Source organism: Canis lupus, chromosome 16 (genome assembly GCF_048164855.1).
Source record: "Canis lupus baileyi chromosome 16, mCanLup2.hap1, whole genome shotgun sequence".
NCBI classification, from domain to species: domain Eukaryota; kingdom Metazoa; phylum Chordata; class Mammalia; order Carnivora; family Canidae; genus Canis; species Canis lupus.
The window spans coordinates 32,188,948-32,215,873 of record NC_132853.1 but is presented as its reverse complement, the minus strand read 5'-3'; the positions used below and the strand labels follow the sequence as shown (position 1 = coordinate 32,215,873).

General features: G+C 35.5%; 2 long non-coding RNA genes across 7 annotated transcripts in view; one reads left to right on the top strand and one right to left on the bottom strand.

Moving 5' to 3' along the window:
• The window catches only part of LOC140606500 (uncharacterized), a 236,734-nt gene that overhangs the window by 43,350 nt on the left and 166,458 nt on the right, over positions 1 to 26,926 (top strand). The window lies entirely within an intron of this gene.
• LOC140606501 (uncharacterized) lies at positions 11,675 to 25,764 on the bottom strand. The gene is made up of 3 exons (XR_012008852.1): positions 25,547 to 25,764; positions 12,290 to 12,331; positions 11,675 to 11,800 (listed from the first exon to the last, which is right to left on the bottom strand). It is a non-coding gene; the product is annotated as an uncharacterized lncRNA (long non-coding RNA).

Below are 26,926 nucleotides of genomic sequence, written 5' to 3'. Positions count from 1 at the left end.
ATGATAATGCTATAGAGAAAATATTTTCTTTTGTTATTTTCAAGGATAAAATTGTATTCAGGAGGTTAAGTGGCTTTGCCAGAGTTACATTACTAACACGTAACAGAATCAGAACTGAATTCTGAAAATACAATGCACTTTCCATGACATCATGCTGCAGTAAAGACAGAAAGGAGTCTCACACCAATGATCCCTGGTAACTGTAAGCTACCAAAGCACCTAGGAAGTCTAGAGAATGTATTCTGTAATGAGATCTTATTTTTTACTGGGGTGTTTAGCATCTGAACTATAAATAATTGGATTATGTTTTATTGGCTGTATTTTTAAAAATCTTTACTTTTACAAAAACTCCTCATGTAAACATCAGCCTCTATGATAAGATAAATCAAGGGGAAGAGTTTTTGCCTACAGAGCCAGCATTTTAAGAAGCATATACGGTGCTATGGGTTAGAGGTAGTGGAGAATTATGAAGGGGGTGACATTTAGAAGAATGTCAGAGAAAGCTGATCCAGCCTCTTTTTTTCCCCAACATCTGATGGGGGGAATTCCTTCTGGAATCCTCCTCCTCCAAAGTTACAGAGGATGATCTATTTGAATAACACTTTCTCCACCTAGCCATATTATGGGCTTCTTCTATGCTCACTTTCTATTTTATTTGCACTTCACTACTACTATTCATAGTTTTCTTACTGAAAATGGGAGCCTTTTTAAAATTATGAGCTCTTCTAGCCTTATGGAATAATAGTGAGCAAAGGGATATATTGGACATGAGAAAGGAAGGCAGGAGTAAAATTTAGGAACTAAAATTCAGTGATTTAGAAATGCAAACAAACTAAGTTCCACAGCATTCAAGTTAAATTACACTTTTAATGTGGCTTTTTATGGCTATAAAAAGTTATTTAATGATCTTATTTAAGCATTTTGAATGGAAGTAGGAGTGATATTAATGCATTAAATATGAACTTTTATTTGAATTCATTCTTCAAAACGATACTGAATTTTTTCATAAAATGCTACTACATTCAAATAACTAAAATGATCATGAGCTAGGTCTTAAATATGCATATAAGTTAATAACATAAGCCCATAAATGACTAACGAATGGTGAGGAGATACTACAGAAAACTCATCTATGTAATGATAGCACCAGATGATATCTGAGAGTCATCAGTTTAATGTTTTTCTTATGATTTCACTACCAATTAACCATCACTTTATTATCACTAGAAGTAATGCTAATGGGAATTATTATTTAAATGTGTGAACCAAACGCAAATACTATAAGCAAGCTCCAAAGATGTCTCAATGGCTTTTATGCATGGGTGACAGAGCACTGCAACAGGTATGGCTCTTGCTGTTTCATTGCATTTGGCTGCAGATTTATTAATCACACTACTATAGAACTAATGATGATACTATTTTGGCTAGGGGAATAATGAAAGATTTCACAGAATGACAGACAGAAATAAAAATTTTGTATGTAGAAAGGATATAACTAGCTAGCTAAAGTTTTAAAATACACCTTTGAATCACTGTAGTATTAAACCAAGAGACATATGTGTCCTTGAGTTCTAAATACCATGCTAGGGTCATTTGTTATTTTATTGGAAAGTCATCTTATAGAGGCACCTGGGTGGCTCAGTCAGTTAAGCATCCCATTCTTGATTTCAGCTCAGGTCATGACCTTAGGGTCCTGAGATCAAAAGCCCTGCATTGGGCTCCCTGCTCAGCAGGGAGTCAGCTTGAGGATTCTCTCCTTCTCTCTCTACCCCTTCCCCTGCTCGCACACCCTCTCTTTCTCAAATAAACAAATAAAAAAAAGAAAGTCATCTTATATTAAAGTTAGCTAAAATTCATCTTTAGTTTTTGGTTTATTTAGTTTGTTTTTAATTAAGTTGTCCTTAGAAGTGTCTTAGTAGTGTAGAAAAGGATATGAGCTTTGGAATTACAAAGCTGAGTTGGAAACTGAGCTTGTCTCTAACAAATGGTATGACTTTGGACAAGCAACTCATCCTCTTTGGGTTTTAATGTTTTCGATCTTCAAATTAGGGATGAAAAGCCCTATTTATAAGACTGAAAATTAAAATATAGTGTGCTTGGTTCTTTGCCTGATATATTATAAATAGTGCATCCTAAGTATTGGTGCATTTCCTTTCATGTTTTATAGCAAGAACTGTATATATATATATATATATATATATATATATATATATATATATATCCTTTTATAGAGCTTAACACAGCAATACAATAGATGTGTCTGCAAGTGCTTATTATTCCCATTAATACTAATCCCCACATTACTGCATGATGGGAACAGCAAGAGAAATTGAAATTAGCTAGTTGAAAAATCTTCTTTGTCTATACAAGATTGCTCTAAGTGGCTTCCATCTACTTAGAAAAATTATGTTGATCTGTTGTTTTAATTCTCATGATGTTTTATCACAGAATGCTGTATCACTTTGCTTTTCTGAATGGGGATGTCTTAGATTCGGCAAGTAGGATGCATAAAGAATCCCATGTAGAGATTTAGACTCATAAAAATCCATAGAGTTTTAAAAATTTTGTCCATATATCACTCATATTTTCCAGTTCTGCATTTTACAAGTCTATAATAATCTCGTGCTCCTTTCCTAGACTAGATATATATCCACAGGTATATCCCTAGGAAACACATTTTTAGAATATCCCCCTAAATGTAAACAGGTTAGCAAATGTTTTCAACACATCCCCTCAGTCACTGGCCCTACACTTGCATCTGGATAGTCCTTATTTACTCTTAAGGCTCTCTATTCAACCATTACCTTCACCAAAAGGCCATTCTTCATTCTTCACTTGCCAATCTAGATACTATGCCTCTGCCCTCACTGCTTTCTTAGCATCTTGTGCATAATTCTACCCCTACTGAAATTATTTCTTGGCTTGCATATTGCCCTCATCAGATTGTACCTTTTATTACTTATTTACAGCCAGATATCAACTGGTATCTGATACAGTCAGTATTCAGCAAGTGCTGTTAGATGAATGGACTGGAAGATTTAATGAAAGAAGATGTGATGCTCATGTCACTCAATTCCCAAGCACAGGACCATCTGTCTCTGCCCAGTTCAATATAATGATAGTGGCTAACATCAACAAAAGACTTACGATGGTCTGAAATTGTGCCTGGAAATTTATGAACATCATTTTATTATTCCTATGGGATAATATTAATAATATCGGTGCCATTTTAGAGACAAAATTAAGTTTAACAATGTTAAATAAGTTGTCTGAGATGGCACTACTTGTTTGGAACCCAAGTTAACTTGGCTCTGAAATGTGTGCTCCTTCTACCCTACCACAATGCCTTCCTTCTTTTATTAAAACTCCACAAACTCTATGGATATAATTTGGACATCCGCATATTTATAAAACATGAAAAGCACAACAGTTCTCTTCTGTTTTGATCCATATAATGATTTTTTAAAGGTAGAATCCCACTGTAAGAAAAAAAAAGAATGTGAAGCCTTCCATTACTTATTTTATCTGTGGCTGTGCCTTTCCTTTTAGCGAACTAACAATCCAATTGGTAAAATGAGGTATTTTGTTAATCTAACACTATGGGTAGTCATTGCCTTACTTGTCACTTGCTATTTTCTACTTTACAAATAAAGAATAAAAAATGGAATCATTGTACTCACAACTCACATTAAGCATTAGATAAAGGACAGTTTTTACATGGTGATTCCAAAGGTTGTTCAGAACCTTGTAATACTTCAGGATATTCACAATGACAATACTCTACATTGTGTCATAGGGGTAAGAGATAAAGGAATTATTTTTAGTTGTTGAAATTCCATTCCAGCGAACAGCTCTTATACTAACCCTGCCTTTTAAAAATACCCCAAGCCTTAGTTCTTTTAATTACTTACACACACACACACACATGTTTATCACAATTCACAAATATATAGTTATTTAGAGAGAAGGTATCTTCTCTTTGACATTTTTCAATCTTATTGAGTAGTATTCACAGCAGGAAATCCACAGGCATTTGTCTTCAGTGCAATCATTTGTAACCTGTTTGGATAATTGAACTGTCAACTTGGCCCCAGCCAGGATCCCCTGGCCATTAGAACATTTGTTTGCTTTGTAGTAGTCAGTGCTTTCATTTTAATATGCCTTGTTAGTGCAAATAGCATTGCCTCAAAACTACTATTAAGGAGAAAAAATGCTCTGTGCTACACATGAGAATAAGCTGCCAAAATAATGTATATGTAATTGGAATGATAAGTAATCTGTCACCAAATCCAACATATCAGTTCTCTCTTACCAGAAATCTCTAGCCTGACTTTCTTATGCTTCAGCTGTCTTAGTTAAGCATAAATATTTTAAATTTTAATTTTTCCACGTGTAGTGTATTGATGTTTTGTGACCTGATTTGTTCCAGAATCCTACCAAGAGATATTCACAGCTGGATGGAAATATAATGCATTTATGCAATTCTAAGAATTATTTATGCTTCTTTCGTTGTGGGATGTGTCCTTAAAAAAATAGGATGGTTAAAAATATTCCACACCAATGCACATTAACCTTGAAACTTCTTTTTGTAAATGAATTTTGGGTTCTGTTTGACCATGACTGAGATTGGCAAGCCAAGATTTCAGGAATTTTTCAGAGCACAAGTGGCTCATGTTATCTCAGATTAACCAAGAATAGTCTCAGGTTCTTGCAGAAAGGCAACAGTACGGTTGCTTGTTCAATCAGTCTGTAAACAACAAAGACTAAACCGAAATTTGTAACAAGAAAGGCTTCACTTCCACAGTTTGGGGAGAGAGTTGCTCTTTTCTGACTTCCATCCCTCTTAGACACTTGCTAAACAACATAGCTTCAAGTTTTGTTGCTGGAAATTGCCAAAGTTGCAAAGGCAAGGCCTGATTTCAGTGGAAGAGTAAAGCAAAGAAAGTTAAATGTAGCCTGTTTCTGTTATTTAGAACAATTATCACTTTTCTTTATGGCTCTCTACAGGAAAATTAAAAGGAAACTTCTTGGTTTTTAATCACACATATTAACTATGTAATGCATTCTTCAATGAATACTTAATAAAACACAGTACTTGAGCGATTTGGTTTTTGTGTCTACTCATTTAACATTAACAGTTTATTAGAGAGCTGATATATATTTTGACCCTCAAATGGCATTTCTAGGCCCCCTAGGAAACCATGTAATATGATACAATTTTTAGATTGTTGGAAAGATAATGTTTATTAAACATAAGCTTAATGAAAACTTTAAATTTAAAAAAAATTTTATGTAACCATTCTCTAGAGCATGGAACTTGCATAATACCTTACCATCCATGAATTATGCATGCCAGTTTTTATAGTCACCCTATTTTTATGTTTATAATGTTTCACCATCGAATCTGCCATAGCTTATCAGGTATCATGGTCTTATACTCTCAAATCATAAGTATGACATTTAATAATCCTTAAAAACTTGAACCACTTTCAGATTTGCACTGCTATTGATGGTTTTTCACATAATAGGAGTGAGGAATTCAAGAGAAGTTTTGGAAAAGGGTAATGTAGAAATCAGAATTTTTAGGATAAACTTCCCTGATTTTTGTTTTCCTTGAGCAGCGGTAACAGCTATGTCTTAGTCTGTGTGGGCTTGTATAACAAATATACCATATACTGTGTGGCTTATAAATAACAAACATTTATTTCTGAAGTTTCTGGAGGCTGGAAAGTCCAAGATCATGGTGCTGAGAGTTTTGGTGTCCACTGAGGGCCAGTCTTCCAACACAGCTGACTTTTTGCTTTAACCTCACATGGTAGAAAGGGCAAGACAGCTCTCTGGGGCCTCTTGTATAGGGATACTAATCCATTCATGAGGGCTCTCCCATCTTGACTTAACCACCTCTCAAAGATCCTACCTCCTAAAATCATCACATTAGAGGACAGGATTTCAACATATGAATTTGGGAGGGACACAAATATTCAGAGCATTGTAAACTGTCACACTAAGGACATAATCTGAGATGAGCTCAAGCTCTCCCTGAAAACCCAGTCCTGAGGGCCACATCAAGTAGCACACAGTCTGAGTAAGCAAGAATTAAAGACCTGGAAGCATTTAGTCAAGTGCAAAGAAAATACTGTTCTTAGAAGGTATATATATATATATATATATATATATATATATATATATATATATATATATATATAATTCTGGCAGCTTCTCCGAAGTACTAATTCATTCACTTATTTATTCATTAATTCTAATAAACCTTTGGCAAGGACCTACCACGTACTAGTTAGTGAAGATCAGTGCAGGACTTGTGGAAGCAGTAACCTATCAAATTTAAGTTGAGGACTGAGAGAAGATTTTAATGGGCCCCAAATGTGAAGTAATTCTGGAGTATAGGAAGAAAATAGACCAAAAATATATGCAAAAAATATGTTTGAAAGGGCATGACTAGGGAGAGAGGAAGGTTGAGGTTGATATACAGAGCCTGTCATGGAAGAGCAGGTAGTTTACCAAAAATAACTCCAAGTCCAAAGTCATAGTAAGCTTAATGCTGAAGGGTTGTTTTAATATATTCAGCAAATCTTGACTTTAAAAAGAGCAGCAAAACCAGAAACAAGAGCCCTCTAGTTAGGTAGGATCTAAAGTTGAAGTTAGTTGCAGAAGGGGAGATCAGATGTCAAGGGTGGGAGCTCATTAGTTTTAATCACAAGAAAGCCAAGCCAGAAAGAGCAAGATGTGGATGTAAGCTTGCCCTGGGGTATGTCTATCTGCATGTTTGCTTTAGACACACGTTCCCTACTTTTTTTGGAAAAAGGGAATATATTATTTCAGATTATAAAATCATACCTGTTCATTTGCTACAATTTCCTGTATTCTAAAGAGTACAGACTCAACATCCAGAGGTAGCCATTGCTTATAATTAGATGGCTTCCCTTCCCTGAGGCGCTGGCTGCTTCAGACAGGTAAAACACATCCCATATAACAATTTGCTCTCTTTCTTCACTTAACATCACTAGTGGTTTCTTCAATAATATAATTTTCAGTAACTGCATAAGAGAATTTCCTTTTTTAGCCTGTGAAGGCATTCTGTCTCTTTCAAATAACATCTCTGAAAGATCCATGAGCTATAATTGAATCAATCAATCTTCACTTGATCGATTTTATATCAAAGAAAAATATCAGGATCAAAACTCTTTTAGTTTACAAATATAGTTCGTGGATAAAAGTAAAGGGAAAATGTTCCCCTCCCCAAATGTAACTGTACTTTCTATCTTCACTCTGGTTTGCTTTTTACCTCCTTGTTTTTCACTAAAAGTCTTTGCTACAAACACAGGTTTGCCTAGAGTAACTCATTGAGGGTATGACTCCATGGTTTCCTATGATTTTTCAGAATCTTGTCCCCAAAATGACAAGTGCTTCTAGATATAAGCATAAAATGAAAAAATCCATAATAAAAAATATTTAAAACTATATACACATTTTGTGTATACATAATATTGATGAGGGGCATTTTGAACCCTATATGTAATCTGTGTCTTCTGTTAAAAAGCTTTATTTCTCTATCATGAATGTTAGGTAAACCACAATATTTTCATCAATAAATCTTGCTGCTAATGAAGTATCACCAACTTCTACCCATACTTACTAAAATCTCATGCCAAAATTCTAGAAACAATTTAAAGAATACTCACCCTAAATAGAACAATTTATTCCTTTCAGTCTACATGGTTTAAACATCAAATGCAGCCAGTATTGGATATTTTGCAATGTATTATTACTAACAATAATTTTGGCACTGATATTAATATATATTTAATGGGCCTCTTTGAGAAATGCTATTTTTACTCTTTTAAAAAACACAAGTATTAAACAGATACTTGTAGTGAAGACTACAAGATAGAGAGAAATTCAGTCCAATATCCTGCAGGTCTGTTAAGAACCTTAATGAACTTATCTCCTTGACAACTTGTGATTTAGTTGCCCAGATCCACCTTTGAGAAAAGTGATATTCCCCTGTGTTACTCAAGAGCTAAGATGAGTTTTGGGTTGCCAAAACATTCATTAAAATTTTATGTAACCATTCTCTAGAGCATGGAACTTGCATAATACCTTATCATCCATGAATTATGCATGTCAGTTTCTATATTCACCCTATTTTTACGTTTAGTCTTTAAGTGTATTTATAGAAGGGTTCCCATACGCTCATTATGCTGTAAATATATTTAAAAAGAAGTATACAGTGTCACTGCTTGAAAATAACAACAAAAAAATCTTAAGGAGGGTCAAATTTATATGCATTAATATGTAACCAAAAACCCCTATCTGTGGTTCACCATCAAAAGTTGAAGTCATTGAAAGACATAAACTAGAGATTTACTCTACTCTCTAGTATATACAGTTCCCAGACACTGTAAATTAAAATTTAGGGAGTAAATTTATAGGATTTAAACATTGAAAGTATCAAATTGGAAAGCAGTCCTTAATCTTCAAAGCCAGCAAGAAGAAATCCAAGGTAAGTGTTACTTAAGACAAGGCCCCTTTTATACTTTATATATTCTTTTAAGTCACTGAGCTTATATAATACTGTGTTGGGAGGCCCAAGACAACTCCAGATTCAGTGATTTGCTAGATAAACACAACAATCAGCACAAGATTTATTACAACAAAAGAATAAAGAGTAAATGCAACAAAGAATGAAGTACATGGGACAAAATTGAGAGAAACTAGGCCCAAGCTTACAAGCATGTTCTCCCCATGGAGTCACACATACAGCATGCTTCATTCCTACAGCATCTGATAGTGATGACACATCTGAAGTGTTGTCTCCTAGGAAAGCTCATTCAGTGCCTAAAGTGCCTCAAGTTTTTAATGGAGAAGTTCACATCGTCACCCTCTGGTTAGCATGCACCAAAAATCCAAAATCCACAGAAGGAAAACAGGTGTTTAGCATAAACCACATTGCTTGTACAGTTTAGGTGGAGCAAACCATTCTTTTCTGATTCTGAGAATAGTGGGAAGTCTTCCACATCCAAGTTCCTAGACACAAGCCAAGAGTGAACCTTACAAGCAGGCCTTTCTATGTTAATTCTTCTCTGCACATTTTAGGAAATTAGTTGTTTTCATTCATATATATTTTTATCCTATCACTTATGATTAATTTCATCTTAAGACAAAATGTGTGTCCCAATGCAGATGGGAAGAGATGTGCAGTAACATGTCTTGATACAGAATTACAGAATTCCAATCATACATACAGATTAAATAGATGGAAATAATTTCAAGAGCATAGATAATAGTAAGGGACACCTGGATGGCTCAGGGGTTGAGCGTCTGACTTTGGCTCAGGGTGTGATCCCGGATTTCTGGGGTCGAGTCCCACACTGGGCTCCTTGCATGGAGCCTGCTTCTCCCTCTGCCTGTGTTTCTGCCTCTCTCTGTGTGTCTCTCATAAATAAGTAAATAAATAAATAACAATCTTAAAAGAAAAGAAAGTAAAGTTCTGGTTTGGTTCTTTAACTAGTATCATCCATTCAGTGGTGGAATAGAGGCAAGAGGCAAGGGAGGAGACATTTTTTAGTTTTTATTTTATTTAGGTGTCCTAAATTTAAACTCAGAGCAATATGTCTTAACAAAGAATAAGGCGAACTTTGCCAAGAGGCTTGTAAACTCTCACTGGACTTTGAGTTTATAGTTTCTAGGCAACTTCCTCCAAGATCCTGTTTAAGGTCTCCTGCAATGCATTCTGCTGCTTGAAATGGAAGATTTCCAAGTCTCTAGTCCATGGAGCTTGTTTCCAACTTTTAAGTGCCTAGCAGCCTCTAAAGGCTCAGCTGCGTAAAAGTATTTTTAAGCTGGACCATTTAAACTAATCCTGTTTGAAGAACACTACTTCCTTTTTATTTGGAGAAGTGTGGGCTGCTCCTCAGGCCAATGAATATATGTCCTACTGTACTTGAGAAGTTCTATCTGCTAGGGTGCTATGCCCACACTGGTAATGAAATCAAAACAGGAGGTGATATGCCAACGGAGAGAACCCTATGTGATTGACATTCAGTTCCTATCATCACCAGAATCTTTTTAACTTCTCTTAGAAATAAACTCATTGCCCCAGAGTTTTATTTCTTAAAGATTATAGAGGCTAATAGAAGTGACTGTCTGTTCTCCTTTAGTACTGAAGAGTCTCCAGGAGACATTTCATTGGTAAACACCTTTAAGGACTTAAAAATTGTCAATACCAAGACCACCACTTCTACCTCCAGTCTGTTCTCCTCCTTGTCTCTGGGTCATTTTCATTCGTGTCTTTTCTCCCAAACTAGCTTTTCAAGCCCTCGGGATAAGATCTTTGTCTTTCCTACCTATTGCATCATTTCATACTATTTTAAAACTTATATCCTGGTAAAAGGAGGACAGGACAGCAACGGTCACTGTATATAATGTATTTGTTACAGCAGTTAAATGCACTCCTCGGCCAGGGATGCATGTGCTTATACAGCACTCATTAAATCCACAATTATTTCACGCCAACAAATATTTCAGGGAATGTCCTCTGGAATCTTGCCCTAGGTTTATAATTCTCCTCTCTTTCTCAGCTCTTTGACCTTGCCACAACAAACTATCTGCATTCCTGTCCCCTGTTGTACATTATGGTTTCCAAACTGCTGGATGTTCTGTCTAGAGTTGCCATCTTCAGCCTGCTGATATTTAAAATCTCAGTTTCAATATGACCTCCCCTAGAAAACTGTCCTCGATCTCAAAGTCTGGGTTAGAGACCTAGCTGCATTTCCACCATATGATAGAATTATGTCTACCTTGGTATTTACCATACTGCAATTATTGACTCATCTGATGGCTCTACTAAATTCATAAGCCACTTAAGGACAAGAGCTATACTGTACCCAGCTTTTTGTTTTTAGCACGTAGGGGTCTAGCACAATATAGGGCCTCAATACATGCTTACTGAATACATCGATGGGCATTTTAAAAGTTATAGAGATGCTTCTGCTAAACAGATTAATACAACTCAAGCGTTTTCACTTTGTGTGTGTTTTTTCTCATACGGTTCCATCTCTGAAGAATGCTCTATTCTTCCCTCTTTTCCTAAATTCTATTGAATCTTCTGGGTCCAGGATTAGGGCCACCCATTACAGTTCAGAAGGGATTCCTTCATCCACTGAACCTGTTTCTTGAATTTTACATTCTATTGCCTCAATAATCCGTGCTATGTTTTTTCACTTTATATTTTAGTAACTTTTTTTTTTACTATAAAATACATGCTTATTTTGGAAGTTGGGAAATATTATAGCAAAAATAAAGATAATATGTATTTCCTTAGCTGGCAATGATTATTGTAAATATTTTAGAATTTCTGTCTCTATGTATTTACCTATAATTAAAAGTAAATTGGGATCCCTGGGTGGCGCAGCGGTTTGGCGCCTGCCTTTGGCCCAGGGCGCGATCCTGGAGACTCGGGATCGAATCCCACGTCGGGCTCCCTGCATGGAGCCTGCTTCTCCCTCTGCCTGTGTCTCTGCCTCTCTCTCTCTCTCTGTGACTATCATGAATAAATAAATAAAATCTTTAAAAAAAAAAAAAAAAAAGTAAATTTTTATGGTCTTGTGCTTTTTTTCCTTCATTAATATTATATCACATGTACTTTCAAGCTTACCATATTGTCTATGAAGTATGGAAGGGAAAAGATGTGGATAGACATTTCCCCACTTGAGACTGTCCCTGTCAGTAACATATTTGCATACTGGACATGCTGGCAACCATCTTGGCTCTGAATGGAAATCTAAAAAGAGATAAAGACTAAGTAAAATAGAGCTTTATACTACTGTAAATGTAATCCTTTTGGACAACTAAATCTGACTAAAATTTCAAGGGGTAATTCCATAAATTTCATAAAGTCTCAAAGGGAACCTGCCAAGAAAAAAAAAAAAAAAAAGGAAGACAAGAAAAAGAAATCTTGTGTCTGAAATAGATAGCCATTGATATTAACATTTTTGAGAGTGTTCCACTCGCAGACCTTTTGGTTGGTGCATTCCAACCAACTCACTCATTCTCTCGCCTCCCCTCCACCTGCCTCTCTCAATAAATGCTAGTGTGTTATTATTGTCATCACCACTATATTCTTCTCAGCTGTTCTGCACCAAATAAGGGCATCTTCCTAGGTTTCTATTAAAGATCCCTGATTACCTTTGGCAAAATTAATTATGATCTAAGTCAAGTAAAATACACTTCATTATGAACTTGGGTTTTCAATTCTGTCTCTTGCACTAACCTTTGAATATTCCACGTGAGGTCTTGGTTGCTCATCTATGGTCTGCAATTTGAATAATAAGGGCAAGGCACTGGTGTTAGTGAATGAAACAGAGATTAGAGAAACAATACGAGACACTTAGAAGATAAAATTGGCAGGAATTAGAGTAATCAAATATTCGAGGTGCCCAGACAAATATTCGAGGTGCCCAGATTTTAATATAAGTATTGATTCTTAATACCATTCTTTTTTTTTAATACCATTCTTGATACAATTTCAATCCATGATTTGAACAGAAGGAGACTATTATATGAATATAAACTATGTTAATAAAGATTTTCCCCATTACAAAACTAATCCATGGTTCCTGCTGAAAGTTTGCACAACACAGAAATGTTCAGAAGAGCAATGCAAGTAAGCATTTTTTTCATACCCTAAAAAGAGCCACTATTAAGGGTTAGGCCATTATAGTCATTTTTTCCCCATATCGCAGAATCTTATGAACTACAAGAAAGTACTTGAATTTACTTAGGTAATTACTTAGGTAATAAAACACAGCTTAGATTTATAAAGCTATAAGAATAAAGCAAATGTTGATACAATATTTTACATGCCAGATGTCAAAAGCATTGTTTTGTTTTCCCAAAATGTCTCCCTGATTCCTGAAGGAGTCCATTTTCCTGCCCTGTGGTCACATAAATAATGTAGCACTACAGAGGTCCATCAAGGGTTGTTAGGGAAGCAAGAATTTTGTGCTGTTTTCACTGGGCTCACCCTAAAAACATCACAGTGCAGTCACTTCAAAGTTAACCAGAGCACTGCCAGTCTGCTCAATGTAGGGAGAGACAGGCTCAGGAGTGCAGTCTGATGATATTTCTGACACAGATGTGCTTGTGGATTGAGCATGGTAACATGCTTGCCTAGTCCTCTTTACTGCTTGAAAATCAACTACTTTCTTCCTTCTGAAAAGTATCCTTGTGGTGAGAGAGAACTAGAAAAGAACTGGATACATGCTTGACAACATCCATGTCCCTATAGGGTGGAAATTGAGTTTCATTCCTTTTTACTCTTTTTTTTAAGACTTTATTTATTTGACAGAGAAAGAGAGACACATAGAGAGCACAACCAGAGGGAGCAGCAGAGGGAGAGGGAGAAGCAGACTTCCTGCTGAGCAGGGAGATGGATGCAGGGCTCAATCAGGACCCTGAGCCAAAGGCAGATGCTTAACCAACTAGGCTCCCAAGCGCCCCTATTCTTTTTGACTCTTTCTTTTTCTAAAGATTTATTTATTTATTCATTAGAGACACAAAGAAAGAGGCAGAAACACTAGCAGAGGGAGAAGTAGGTTCCCTGTAGGGAGCCTGATGCAGGACTTGATCCCAGGACCCCGGGATCATGACCTGAGCCAAGGGCAGACGCTCAACCACTGAGCCACCCTGGTGCCGCTCTTCTTGACTCTTAATTGTGATTCAGCATCTCCATACTTTACAGTGAATAAAAAAAAACAAAAACAAATACAACACAATGGAGAAATTCCACATACATATTATTTCAGCATCCCCCAATCCTCTTCCTGCACAGTAGTTATTAAAGTGAAGGAGATCAGTACAGAGGATGTATCCACACTTCACCAGCTAGGTGCAGAGCTGTTCCCTCAACGCCTTCATGTGTTTTCAGGGAAGGTATCTTTGATCTTCCTATGAAATTACAAATGTCCCCACTCTTCAACACAAGCCCCCTTCTCCACTGTATTTTTTCCATAGTGCTCATGGTCTTCTGTTACACTTTTCATTATGTATTTATTTTGCCTTTTATCTGCCACACACACACACACACACACACACACACACACTAAAATATAAGCTGCAACAGGGCAGAGATTTTTATTTACTGTTTTCCAAGAGGCACATTGTTGTGAATAGTATTTATGTACTATTCTTGATGCTTCATAAATATTTGTTAAATAAATAAACCTCAGTTTTCATCAGTTTAGCATGATCAAATTATTGAATTTATCATGATATAATGACACAAATGGCTACTGATCTGTATGTATATTTGTTTAGATTTTTTATATAAACTCCTATGCAGTCTGCAACTAAAAATAATTTTACTTCTTCCTATCCTAACCTGTATACTTTTATGTCTGTTCTGGCCTTGTTGTACAACTAGATCGTTTAGCCTGAGTATGAGTGGTAGGAAGAGACACCCTTGACTTGCTTTAAATCTTATGGAAGAAGGATTCAGTCTTTTACCATGAATGATGATAACTGTAATTTTTTTTGTAGATGTCTTTTAATCAGGTTAATGATCTCCTTTATACCTAGTTTCCTGAAAGACTTAATCAGAAATGGATAGTAGGTTTGGTAATACTCTTATGTGAGTCTATTAAAATAATAGATTTCTTTTTAGTTTGTTAATATGCTGAATGGAATTATTGATTTTTCCTTTTTTTTTTTTTTTTTTTGAGAGAGAGATTGAGGATATGTGGGAGAAGGTTAAAGAGGGGCAGACGGAGAGGGAGAGAGAGAATCTTAAGCAGACTCCATACCTAGCAAAGAGACCCACACAGGGCTCAATTTTACTACCCTGAGACCATGACCTGAGCCGAAACCATGAGTCCGGTGTCTAACTGACTGATCCACCTGGGCACCCCTTTCCTACTTTTTTATTACAGTAAAATACACACAAAATGAAATCCACCATTTTAACCACGTCTAAGTATACAGCTCAGCAGTATTAAGTACATTCGTAATGCTGTCCATCCATCTCAGTAACTCTTTTCATCTTGCAAAACAAATTTTTGCCCATTAAACAGTAACTCCCCATTCCCCTCTCCCCATAGTCCCTGGCAACCACCATTCTGTTTCCTATCTTCATAACTATGACTATTTTAAGTACTTCATGCAAGTAAAACCATACAGTATTTGTCTTTTTGTGACTGGCATATTTAACTTAGCACAATGTCCTCACGATTCATCCATGTTATAGCCTATGCCAGAATCCCTTTCCCTTTTAAGACTGAGTAATATTCAATTCCATTGTGCGTATATATACCATTTTAGTTGTTAGTCAGTGGACACTTAGGTTGCTTCTACCTTTTAGCTATTGTGAATAATGCTGCAGTGAATAAGGGTGTGCAAATCTAATAATATGGCAACTCTGGAAATCAGATTCTGCCCTTTCACCAGGTTTTATTGTTTTGTCTTTTACTTATTTTATTTATCTTTATTGTTGTAAGGCTATCTCTGTGCTTAGATTAGCTTGTGGTATATAAACTTAAAGGTTTTCTCAGGTCTTTTCTGAGACTTTTCCCTAGGCATACATACTCACTTTCTAATTTTCCCCCTATATGCAGTTGCTTGTGAATAACAAAGCCATTAGTATTTGGCTCCCAAAAAGGGGGAAAAGAAAATAGTCAAAGGGGGGATGCTGGGCACTGACTCTTTAAATCTAAATCCCCTGGAAGTCACTTTAGTCACTAGGGAAGGGCTTGCAACAATAAGAGGGGTGGAGAGTTGCAACAATAGTATCTGCTCACCTTCTTGGCTACAGCTCTGCGATTAGAAGCAGCAATCAGAGGTCAGAGAATAGGTTCCTGGTATCTGGAGGACAGGTTCCTTTTTGTTGTTCCTGGATCCTGCAAGCTGTGTGCAAGATGCTCTAGGAACATGTACATAGCTGTTTGCCACATGGCTAGGGTCAGGGAGGTTGTAAGCTGTTACTGTGCTAAGAGCTGAAATTGACTGAAATGAACCACAATTTACTCTCCAAGTCTTCTCCAGGAAGTTGTAAGACTTTGATAGACTCCAGAGTTCTAAAATAGTTGTATCAGATACATTCTTCCAGTGCAATTGTTGTCGAGCTGAGGACAAAGATTTCTGGCACTTCCTACTTCATCATCTTCCCAGAATCCTCTTTCACATTATTGACTTTTCTATGTTAAATTAACTTTGCACTGTAGGTAAATGCCATTTGTCATGATGCAATATCCATCTTGCATATTGTTGGATTCAATTTACTAAAATTTTAGAAATTTTTAAAGTTGAGATATTTTGAATCCATGTCTATAAGAGATATTGCTCTGTAGTGTGTATGCGTGTATGTGTGTGTGTGTGTGTGTGTGTGTGTGTGTGTGTCTGATATGTTTTTGTCTGATGATGATGGCCTCAGTACATTGGTAAGTATTTCCTGATTTCCAATTTCTCATCAAATTCTTAATGCTGTATAAGTTCTATGTACCTTTTCCCCTGTGTTTCTGGATTTTTTTAATGGTGTTTGTATATAGAGTCTGAGTTTTTAGGTTTGTTTATTTTACTACTACTTATTTTTATATATGATGAATTCTTCCCAAATAAGTGGTATTGTGTGAACACTTGGTATTAAGGAGGAGCCAGGACAATATCTTGGCTAGTAAAAGCTGCTCACAAACAAACCTCTATTTGAATCAGGGATTTTAACTGTATCTAATAGATAATTATATTGTTTCAGTTGACAAAGATGAGTAGCTATAAGTGGGTTGCCAAGTTTAGCAAATATAAATATAGATGTCTATGAATCTCCCTCTTGATGCCATGCCCTCTTCAGCACTACTTCCCTTAACTTACTGTGGGTTCAAACCAGAGCCAAGGAGGCTTCAAAACTAGACACTTAGTGCTGGACTTACACAAATACTTCCAGGTCCTGCCCTTCTTATGTGTGCCTACTTTGGAGATACCTGTGCTCTTGAGGAAGTCCCAATTTGGTGTCCTTCTTCACCTGATAAGCATTTCACTATACTGCCTGATTTCTTTTGTTTTTTTTTCCAAAAATTTTTCACTGCATTTTATGCTTAGTTTAGATTTTATCTTTAAATACTATTATTACGAAAGATGAAATATCAATTTCTGTTTTTCTCTTTCTTCTTTCTTACTGCTTTCAGAACTGAAGAAATGTTTACTTTGCCAATTCATACCTAGAGATTTGTTTTTTTTCTATTTAATAGTTTCTTCAATATCTATTTAGTTTAATATTCTTTCTACTTTGTATTTTCCCATTTTTTCCAACTATTTGTTCAAAACATGTTCACTATTTTGTAATGTGCCATCTTATTATTTATACATTTTCCTTTGTCCTATTGACCACTCATTTCCCACTTTATATTTTTTTAAATTCTGCAATTTTTTTTATCTTCATTGTTTTACCCCCAACATTACATTGATTTGGGTTGGGATTTATTTTGTTATTTCTCTCTTTTTTTCATTGAATACCTACTTTACTTTTTTATCAAAATTTTGAAAAATGGAAATATTTAAAACTATTAGTTATATGTGAGAAAAGATGGATCTCGTTCATTTGGATGTGTTGCTATTATGATTTGCCTTCCAAAGTCTCTTATTATGGTTAAAAATCTGTATTTAACAAAATGATGCTAAGCAGCATCTCCCCATCCCCACTGAATTCTAGGAAACTAAATATTTTTTTTAATTCAAATATAATTGTGCAGTACCTTATTTATTTCTTAGTTTTTGCATTGTGATCAGAGAATATAAACTATGGAATATATACATTTTTCAATTTATTGACTCTTCTTTTTTGTTTTTTAAGTAGTACAAAAGTAGCTCTAATATAATATAATAGAAAAAAATGGCCACACTTTTTCTCCTTGATTACCTACCTTTCTCTGGAATATAACTGCTTGTGGTTTTAGAGGCAGCAATGTACTGTTTATTACCTGATCTCCTTCTCTCAGCACACCTTATATTTCAGAAGATGAATATCTAGACTTAGATGAATTAATTCAGATACAGTAAAAATTAATAAGAATTTAAAATTAGGGTATGAAGTAACTGTGTCAGTGAGCTATGACTTCTGAGAGTGAGTATAACACAATACAGAGGAATTTGATGGTATTACTATTGGGAATTACTGAATAACTATCCAAAAACTTAATATCTTCAAATAATATTTAAGTTTTAACTTTTGATTCTTTATAACTGGTAAACCAAATGCTTCTTGTCTTGGCTCCATCATGAGGCTTTGATCAGCTGTGAATCAAGTAGGCACCTCTGTTTCTGGGGCATGGCGGGTTGTCCATTGGATCACCTGGGTTCTCTTCCATTTGTCTTATTTCTGAATGTCTCTCGTATCCTCCCAACAGTCTAGCCTGGTATGAAGCATAAGTGCAAGCAAGCTCAAAAGCGCAAGAAATCATGCTAAACACGCAAAGCCTTCTGAGGCCCAGACACAGAACCTGCATACAGTCACTTTAGCCATGTCCCATTAGTCCAAAGAAGTTAAAAGGCCATTCCAGAGTCAGAGTATGGATGTAAAACCCAAGAATACAGGGTAAGGAGTGTGGACACATGGAAGCAATTAATTTGTGCCAGAATAACAGTCAATTATCACAGTCTTCCCTCTAGACCAATCACTGGTGTCCTCATGCAAAATACACCTATTGTTTTTCAAACCCCCCAAAAGTCTCTGTTTATCTAATCATGTCTGCAGTCTCAAAGCCTAGGAATCTTAGCTTTGTAAGTGCATCTCCTTGATAAGGAGAACTATAAAGAAACAAATCATCTACTCCTCATTCCTCATCTTCCAAACTATGATAGAGCAGGGAAACAGAGAAAAACAAGAAGCCAACATTAAATATACCCATACGTGAAGCAGATGGACAGGAGACACATACCAATTACTAGTCTTGAGTCATTCTGAAATTCCCCTGGCAAATGTTTAAAAGTCCTGCAATTCTGGGTATGAAATATACTCTTGAATAGGATGTGGGTCTATACGTTGTCTTACACTGTGTCTTGAAGCTACATTAAATTTGATTCTTATGTTGAGCCCATTTCTTTCATTGGCACTTAATATTTTACTTAAGATGCTGGATAGGTCAGAAACAGTGGACAGAAACTAAAAAGTTATAGGGCAAGCTTCATGGCTTTGGAGCCATAATATAGGGCCATCAAATAAATTCATGACAATATTTAGGATAAGTCAACTCTGAAAAGAAGCCAGTTAACACAAATCATTAAGAAAATGGACCTCTGAGAGAATTAAGAAGATGGATTTCAGTGAGACAATATGACCCAAGTTCATTAAGGGTACAGAGTATGTGGTTAGGTATCCTAGTTTCTGGGTTAATCTTAAGGTTAAGTTCCTTAACCTTAGTTAGTCATCTTTATATTCCTTTTCCTTAGGCTTCATCATATTCCTTTTCCTTAGGCTCCAAAAGAAAACTTTTATTCTTTTTCTAACCTTATTCTTTTCTGTAAGCTAATTATGGCAACATCTTAACCAAAATGGCATGTACCTAAATCCTTTGTTGAAATAGATAGAAATGTGGTCTTCTCCTATTGTAATCCTAGGTACATTGCAAGGTTTATTGATTTCCTTGTACATATAAATGGAAACATGTTTATATGAAACCATGCTAACTAGATGTATAAAACATTATTTTCATTATTACTATCATAATATGTATCCCCATTGAAGGAATAAAGCGCAAAAAAAAAAAGGATTAGCCATGGTATTTCCTGGGTGAGCATTCTATAAAATTCTTTATTTTCCCTGCTTACAATTTTTTTTGACTGAAAATCACACACATATCCTTAGTGTTCAGTTCAGTTCAACAATTCTATATATCCTTGAAAACTCTCAGAAAACAAGACAAGATATTTTTATAACCAAAGAAAATTCATTTTGCCCCTTTTTGTCTTCCCTGCATCTTCGTGATACAACCATTCCCCATCTTTGATCATTATAAATTAGCTTCATTTGCTCTTAGAGGTTATAGAAATGGAATGATAGAATTGATCATGTGTGTATGTGTCTTACTCTGATCAATATAATGATTTAAGGCTATATCCATGGTGTTGTTTCATTATCTCTTGAAATATGTTGTTTTCTCCATTTTCGATTTCCTTTCTTTCTGGGGATTTCATTACACACATGTGAGATCATTTGATCTTTGACAGATCTGTTCTATGTTCTGTTTTTTCAGACTTTTTTCTTCCTCTTTATGCTTCTGTTTGATGCTTTCTATTGCTCTGTATTAAAATTCTCTAATTCTTTTCTCTACTGAATTCTATTTGCTATTAAATGCATATGATGGAGATGCCTGGGTGGCTCAATGGTTGAGTGTCTGACTTGGGCTCAGGTCATGATCCTGGGGTCCTAGGATCTGGTCCTAAATCAAGCTCCCCATAGGGAGCCTGCTTCTCCCTCTGCCTATGTTTTTGCCTCTCTCTGTGTTTCTCTCATGAATAAATAAATAAAATATTAAAACAATAAAATAAATGCATATAATGAATTTTCATTTCAGATATTACAGTTCCTACATCTCTACTAAAATTCTTTATATACTTATATTTATCACATTTTCAACTATATACGTTAGTACTTTTATTATTTTTTGCCTGTTTTCATTTAATTAATTTATTTTAAGACTTCTACTTCCTCACAACTTCCAGAGTTCTTTTTTTTAAATAACAGTTATCGTGAAGTTGTTGAATGATAATTTTAATATTGCACCATCTCTGCATCTACTTTTATTGACTATTTCCTTTCTTGACTATGGACCTCTCTCTCTCTTACTCTCTCTCTCTGCTTCTTTATGGGTTTTGTAAATTTGTTATTAGACGATTGTCTTTTGCGTAAAAGAATAGTATAGACAGAAATAAATTATATTTACATTTAGAAAAAAAGAATATACCTTCTTGTGATAAACTGCTATAACTGAGGCCTCATTCAATTTCACTTGTATTGAGCTAGGCCTGGGATTTTTGACATACCCAGTCTGAATGGCTTTAGTTTGTGTTCCTTCATTTCTGTTTCCTCATGTTTAGAAATTGAGCACAGATCTTTTTCCTTCTGTGAGGCTTGGGGTCTGAGAACTTGTGAGATTCTTGAGTTAACTCTGTGCTTTATAGTTGAGTTGTGAGATTTCCAAGTTGTGGAATACTTCTCTGTGATTTCTACTAAAATAGGCAGATTGTTTGGTTTCTGAGGATTTTCCTTTGGTCTCAAAACCTACTTCAGGCTTTGTACACTGAGACAAAATTTCAGCTGATATGATATTATTACTTTGTTTCAACTGCTTCCCAGATAAAATCTGTATGCCTTGGATTTATGTCCTCAGGTATTTTGCTCTGTTTCCATCTTCAGAAGGCAGTTTCTTTGTAGTTGTGGGAGGCCACACAAGCCTTAGTGACAGTCTCTTTCTCAATTCTCCTGTTTGACACCCCAGCCCTTGACATAAGACCTAAACCAAATAGTGAAGACCATGGAAGAGTTGATGAATGAGGACAGACTTTTTCTATGCCTGGGATTTCCTGAAATTCTAATTTTTAATGTAAGCCAAGATGCAGCTCTTAAAAGTATATTCAGCTTGTTTCTTCCTACTTCCATTAATGGCAAATTCCCCATTCTCTCATGAGGAAATATGTATAGATTCTCTGTCTTATAAAAAAATCATAACTCTCTAGAGCTCATATCATAGTTTCTTTGCATCTAAAACTATCTGATGAGTTCAGAAAAACTGAATTTTTGTAATTTATTTGTCTTAATTTGACTGTTGGGGAAAAGAGACAATCTCTTATAATTGTCTATGCCTTAATTAGAAGCTAAGTATTCTATTCCTTGTATGATATTAATTTTCAAATATTCTTCCAAATTGGCATGCATTGCTTTAAAAATATCCTAGTAATAAGTAGCATAAATAAAGTAAAATTAATCAAGTGTCTATCTTATCCAAAGGAAGTGATTTCAAATCTATAATATTAAATGTTAGGCTTTAGAAGAAATGACATTGGGATGCCTGGGTGGCACAGCAGTTTAGTGCCTGCCTTTGGCCCAGGGCGCAATCCTGGAGACCCAGGATTGGGTCCCACGTCGGGCTCCCTGCATGGAGCCTGCTTCTCCCTCTGCCTGTGTCTCTGCCTCTCTCTCTTCCTCTCTCTCTCTCTCTCTCTGTGACTATCATGAATAAATAAATAAAATCTTTAAAAAATAATAAAAAAATAAAAGAAATGACATTTCCTTTCTAATAAGAGGGAATTTGCTGTTGAAGGCAAACATTTTCTATTGTCTTACTTTTTGTTACTTTTATAAATGTTGAATTTACAATAAAATTCTATATTTATCTTCTTCTGTGATGCTAGAGACTGTGAAGAAAATCTAGTGCGTTGGGATCTCAATAGCTGAAAGAAATCATATCATTACCATTTACATAATTAAATGAGAATCAATTGAATATCACTACTATTTGTCAGTATTCAGGTGGGAATTATAATTTAAGCAATAAAAATTTTATTTATTGATTGATTGATTTAATTAAAGATCTTATCTATTCATGAGAGACACACAGAGAGAGAGAGAGGCAGAGACACAGGCAGAGGGAGAAGCAGGCTCCATGCAGAGAGCCCGATGTGGGACTCCATCCCAGGTCTTCAGGACCACACCCCAGGCTGAAGGCAGTGCTAAACCACTGAGCCACCTGGGCTCCCCAAGCAATAAAAATTTTGACATATTAAAGATGATGAATCAATCAAGTAAAAGAAAGCAAACCAACCATCTGGCAACAACAAAAAGTTACATGCTTATTTTACAACTTACTAAAAACTTAGATTTACCAGTGTTACATTCATATCTATATAAGCACCCATTTCTACCTCATCCTTCTAGAAAAAAATAACAGGCTCATACACTTTAGGAAAGTTGCACAGGGAATTGAGTGATTAATGCAGAATCAATACTACCACCAAAGAGTCTACCTGATTTATCTTACAATCAACATGGGAAAACCGTTTTGATGTTATGACTCAGCAGATGTCAAGATGTAAACCTTTCACAAAATGATTTCAGGGCAGGAATTAACTTGCTTACTCTGCAGAACCAGACAAGAGAGAAAATGCCAGGAAGAGTTCAACCAAGGATGTGCCTCAAATGTACCCAGTGTTCTTTCTTATTTTCTCCCCTTTTCTTCCTGTCTACCCTTTTCACCACTGCCAACTATTGTTAGAAAGAACACAAATGATGCAGTCAGCAATAAACTGGACAGAATATTAGTGCTCTAGAGAAATCATGTTAGTGGGAAATGGCTAAGTAAGACCATTGCTAAAACTTGCCTGCCATGGCTCTGAGCTGCCAGGTAAGGTACATAGAGAATTACAACCATTTGAAATTTAGAACTACATGGTTTCTGTTTTAGAGAGTCCTTCAACTCTTTGAATACTGAAGATTCCTCCTCTGCACTTTGCTCCAAATAGCCCTGATCCATCACAAAATTGTCATCTCAGAAACAACAGGATTTATTGAAGTATGTTAATAGCTCAGTTATTTATGAATAATTAATAATAATAATAATGTACAAATGCCAAGAAAATTCTAACGTAGTGAATAAAAATAACCAGGATGAGGTGAATTGCCCCAGGTTTTGGAAGAGTAAATATGGCCCCCATTCAAAAAAATTTTAGAAGCCTGAGCCCATAGAACTTGGCCTTATTATAATAAATATTTCCTGTATATTGTTTTATATAATTATTTGCACATCACCTCCATCTCTATATAATATACACATTCCTCTTCTCCACGATCTCTGCATGGATGCCCCTTTTCATTCTTCAGGTGGAGTGTGAATGTCACCTCCTCCTCTGAGAAACCTTTCTTAACTATGTAGTTTCAACCTAGTATCTTGTTTATTCCCTTCAAGGCCATTGTCAGATTGTGCTGCTATAACTAACTAACTAACTAACTAACTAACTAACTAACAACTAACTAACTTTTTAGAAATCTTCTCTATTACTTTCCTGCCACAAACATCAGTTGATGAAGGCAGGAACATGTCTGATGTTCTGGGATATTAGACATTTAGCATCTGTCACACTGTAAGGCACAGAGGAAGATCTCACTTAATATTAGTGAATAAATAAATACATTAAATGCTATACCCCTCATGGAGTATCCTGTGCCCCTTTCTTATAGAACTATTTTTCTCTATGTCTCTTTTCTAAGTTATAGTGAAATTACTGGGCTCTAGTTGCAAGTAAAAAAACCAACATAAATTAATGTTAGCCCAGAAGGGATATTATTAACACATACAGTAAAAAACCAGAGATTGATCTTCACAGAAATGGTAGGATCCAGGCTTTATAAATGGTATCAGCATCCCAGAATTGCTATTTCTCTCTTTTTATCTTTCACCTCTGCTTCCCATTGAGTCAGCTTTATTTTTAAGCAAATTCTCTATATGTAGGAAGTGTGGTCTCCAACAGATGCAGGCCTGTGTTCAATCAGCTTAGCAACAACAGAAAGAAAGCATCTTTCTTGTTACCGCAGTGAATGACCCTAGGATAACTCTAATTATTCTGGCTGCATTAATCTGTGAGGCCAAGGGAATGAGGACATTGACTGGCCAGACTTGATTCATTGTACAACACTATCATCCAAAACATACCTTCCAAAAACCTCCTGGAGTGATTTTTTTTTTCACCAGAATAAGAAAGAAAGAATAGCATGTACTGCAAAGATCAAAAGCATATTAATCTGATCCACCACACGTTTCACCAGTAACTCTTCTAGACTAGTTACTACTTTATACCCTTTATGAAGATGCAGAATATACAAACCATCACAACTTGTGGTGTATTAGCTTTTTATTTGGTATGTCTGAGTTCCCAGTGTATTAAACAAAGTTCCTAGTTTAGTACTTTCTTCTAATAAATGTCTTATGAATGAATTCATAAATGAATGAGTATTTTTCTGAACTTTTCAGCAGACTTCAGTTGAATTTTCTAATTAGATTTAGAGTATAACTTTGTCTCATGAAAATAACTTTTTCTAGGTGGAGGGGAGGGATGCATGATAGTATAAAAGGGGCATCTCTATGTCCAGCGACTAGAATTTCAGACAAGGACATTCCCAGGCATAATTCTGTCAGAAAAATCCACAAAATAAGATCAACACAAAGAAACCACAGTGTAATAGTTCTGAAAATATAAATATAAGCCATCCCCATCTGGAATATTACTTACAAGTTTTTATCCTCCTATTTCTTCTCCTTAAGGAAGAAAACCAAAACAAACAAAAGAAAAAACTATGTTCTGAGCTCAAAGGAGATTCAGATAGACCTTAATGTATGAGGCAAGCTGAAGTCATCACTAACATCTATAGATTCCTTTAGTTCTCTATGATACACAGTAAAGCAATGAATAATCCATTTATGACATTTATATGATTGAAAGGCACATAAACCATTTACAATTTTGACTGTATCTGAAATTCTGAAACAATTCTTACCACTTATTGTAGTTTTTGTAATTTCATAAGGCCCCAGCATGAAACAATCATAAAAGTTTTCACAGACTGTTAACAAAAAAGCAATCAAATCAGCAATTCTCAATTATGTATAATTTTTGCTTTCTCCATTAAATACTGCAAGGTGAGAAATACTAATAATCAGTTAAGTTATATATTTCATAATTTTATATATGGAAAACTTTTTACTCCCCAAATGATTCTTGTAAGAGATGGTTAATTGTAGGAATCTAGAATCATGACAAATTTCTGCTATGAACTATAATTCTAGAATCTCTGTTAATTATCATTACTACTATCTCAATGTAACCATGATTTTATGAAGGATTTTTTATAACAAGTTGATTTTAAGATTCAGTGAAAAGTATATACAAACAGATATAGACTAGGCCTTTAAAATAAAATTATTTAAAGAAAACAACAAAAAGTACTCCCGCCCTAAGAGCCATCAAAATATAGTTTAAAGATACACTCTTATATAATGTTTTGGTCACTTCTTCAGGTCATTTTATTTATTTACTATTTTGTCATTTTATCACTTTCCCCACTCCAAAGTGAGGCATCAATATGGTTTGCCTATATTGAATTGGCCCTAGTGAGTTAGTATATATGATGCTGTGATCCGTGTGTTTGGCTTTGTGACAGGAGATCTAGAAATATACAGCTATTTGGCTATGAAAGGAAGTGAATAGTGAAGTCAACACAAAGAGGGACAGGTAGAGTTAAATTATTGCTGGGAAATATGACCTGCTCCCAATCAAACCATCTTCATGCAATGTCTGTATCATTGCTTAAAATATTTGAAATTAGATTTTCTATAATTTAAAACAAAGTACATTGTATGTCTTATAAATGAAGCTGACATATATAAAAACTGAAGCAATATTGATGTGATTTGAAGTGGTAGCGTTCAGTGCCAATGGCCAAGAAAGAATTCTTGAGATGTCTTTGGTGCAAAAAGGTGGTTTTATGAAAGCAGGGGGACAGGACCCGTGGGCAGAATGAGCTGCACTGGGGTCATTAGAAGTAGCTGATTATATACTTTCAAGTTGGGAGGGGGTTAGGGATAGTATAAGTCTCTAAGGAATTTTGGAAGCAAAGTTTCCAGAACCTTGAGGAGGCTAGCTATTGTTGGAAAGGGTCATTTATTACTGTCTTGTAAAAATCTGAGTCATGAGACCCTTCAGATGTATATTGGTGGGCCATATACTTGGGGGATGATTGCCAACATATATCTTGGAGGGTGGAGATACAGGAAGTTTCCAAAGGAATATTTATGTTAAAGTAGACTTACAGAATCCTGGGGGTTGGGCTAAGATTGTCCTTTCATCCTAGCAACATACTAGGATTGAAGTAGCTGAG